Source organism: Dendrobium catenatum, unplaced genomic scaffold (assembly GCF_001605985.2).
Source record: "Dendrobium catenatum unplaced genomic scaffold, ASM160598v2 fragScaff_scaffold_9, whole genome shotgun sequence".
NCBI classification, from domain to species: Eukaryota; Viridiplantae; Streptophyta; class Magnoliopsida; order Asparagales; family Orchidaceae; genus Dendrobium; species Dendrobium catenatum.
Genome location: NW_021318471.1, coordinates 45,686 through 48,140, shown reverse-complemented (window position 1 = coordinate 48,140; position 2,455 = coordinate 45,686). Strand labels below are relative to the sequence as shown.

Genomic DNA, 2,455 nt, shown 5'->3' with positions numbered 1-2,455 from the left:
GTAAAAACTGAACCAATCGTGTTATACGGACGAAATTCGCTAACGAAAACGAAATCCGGACAGAAAAACCGTTCAAACTTCACCATTCTGAAAATTGAGAAAGGCGGAATGCGTCTTACCTTGCGTACACCAATTTCTTGAACTACTGCAACGGACGAAAACGGACGGGAGTCGCCCAAAAATCACTTTTCCTTCTTTTTCCTTCATTTTTCTTTCTCCTGAGCTTTTCTCTCTCTTCAAAATATCTCATTTCTATATATATCCAGACTGATCGTCCCGGACGATCGCAACTTCGTCCCGAGATGATTTGGCTCTGGACGAATTTCGTCTAGACGAGATTAATTACCGTCCCTGGACGACTTGGCTCTGTAAAATTTTAGTCCAGACGATCCGACTTTCGTCCAGACGAACCATGCAGCCAAACATGTTTTCCTGCACAACCTGTACCGATCGTCCCGGACGATCCGACTTCGTCCTGACGAACCTGGGAGCAAAATGGCCTTTACAACCTGGGTGCCTCTTTCTGTTGCTTGGTGGCCTCTAGATTCTGTTCCTATAACTGGCACCTATGGATGGTCCGTGTTTAGTGTAGGGGGCCTCCATTCTTGAGTCCATTTTCTCTACTTCTCCTTCTTTATCTGGTTTTTATGGTCTTATTGTTTTGTACCACCAGTTGTTGGTTTTAGTTGTTGTAACCCTCCTTTTTTATTGAATACAGTTTGTTTTTGTTGTTAAAAAAAATAAATAAATAAAAGTTTGCTCATCTCCATGATTGAAGAAGAAGAGATTATAAGGAAGGAGAGTTTAATTGGTGGTTTGTAATTGTATCAGATATTATGGGAGTAGTAGTAGAGGTCTGATGATGTCAGTTGGCAAATGGTCTCTACTATTATTTATAGTTATAGCAGCACCTTTTTTAAGCAATAACATCGGTTTAAAATCCTACTAATTTAATTCTAACGGTTTATTAATTAATCACTGCACATCTGTGGTGTTTGCATTTCTTCAAAAAGCTTTTGAAAATGTTGTAGGAAAGTTGTTATAGGATAGCTCTAGCAAAGATTATTACAACTGCTAATCTATACAATAGTAGGGTTTAAATCGCTGCATTTTTTTATAATAGCAACGGTTTAAACCGCTATTATTATGTATCAAAAAAATAATAATAAAATGTGACTCATCACACAACAAGCACAATTTAATGAAACCAAAATATAATGAAACAAAAAATATTAATATAACAAAACCCACACGTGAACTTCTTTAAAAGAAGTGTCTCAAACAAGCCCATTTACTTAAGTAATGTTTTTACTCTAAAAAAAAAAATGGCAGTGGGTAAAATGTCAAGCATCAAGCCATATACAAACAACGTCAAATGGCACCCTCAATCTACACACAATTTCTGAGAAGACAGCATTTATAGTAGAAAAATAAAATAAAAACACAGGTATATAAGTAGAGGCCAAATCTTACAAAACTAATAAGTAAATGAAAAGCTTGTGTATATATTTTAGAGTTAAGAAAGTGAAAGAGAGAAATTCCCCATTTTGTGGGGGAAAAAAATCATTCATAGAAAATATTGTAAAAAAATTTCCAACTACCGGTGCAAACGAGTCAAGACGACTCGTTAACGAGCTTACAAGTCGAGTTTCGAGTTTGAGCATATTTTGAGCTCGCTAGAATTTCGAGCCCGAGTTTGATCTGAAAGAAACTCGGCTTGAATACTCGACGAGCCGCTCGAAACATGAGTATGAAGAACTGCGGAAGGCGGAAGTCGGTTCGCGGCCCATGGTTCCGAGGTGAGCGTGAGATGTGAGACTGTGAGATGGTCTAAGGTTATAAGGTTTCTATTATTTTATTTCAAACTTAACCACCATTCGCATTTTAGTTTTCTTTTGCTCTTGCAAACTCTGGCTTTTTACTATGGTTTGTGAGCGTGAGGAGGGGCGGCGACTACGAGAACTTGGGTGATTGAAAATTTTCTCTGGGTATTTCATCTCTTTCTTATATCTTAAGAACTTCATTCATTTTGCAAAGGTATAAAAATGATTTTGCAAGATTACTTCTGGTTTGCCCTTCATGAGAAAAATGATTTTGCAATTTTTTTTGTTCTATTTGTGAGAAAGATGATGAGGTGGAACAAAAAGATAGCTTATGCCTCATGAGCTACTCGTTAGCTCACATCGTTCGCCTCAAGCCGAGTTCAAGTATGTCATTTGAGCTCGACCCGAGCTTAAGTTTGAGCTCGACCCGAGCTTAAGTTTGAGCTCGACCCGAGCTTAAGTTTGAGCTCGACCCGAGCTTAAGTTTGAGCTCGACCCGAGCTTAAGTTTGAGCTCGACCCGAGCTTAAGTTTGAGCTCGACCCGAGCTTAAGTTTGAGCTCGACCCGAGCTTAAGTTTGAGCTCGACCCGAGCTTAAGTTTGAGCTCGACCCGAGCTTAAGTTTGAGCTCG

At 38.8% G+C, this 2,455-nt stretch overlaps 1 protein-coding gene across 1 annotated transcript in view; it reads right to left on the bottom strand.

The window, feature by feature from the left end:
* The window catches only part of LOC110105990, a 5,285-nt gene that overhangs the window by 1,858 nt on the left and 972 nt on the right, over nucleotides 1–2,455 (bottom strand). The gene's annotated exons all lie outside the window — the stretch shown is intronic.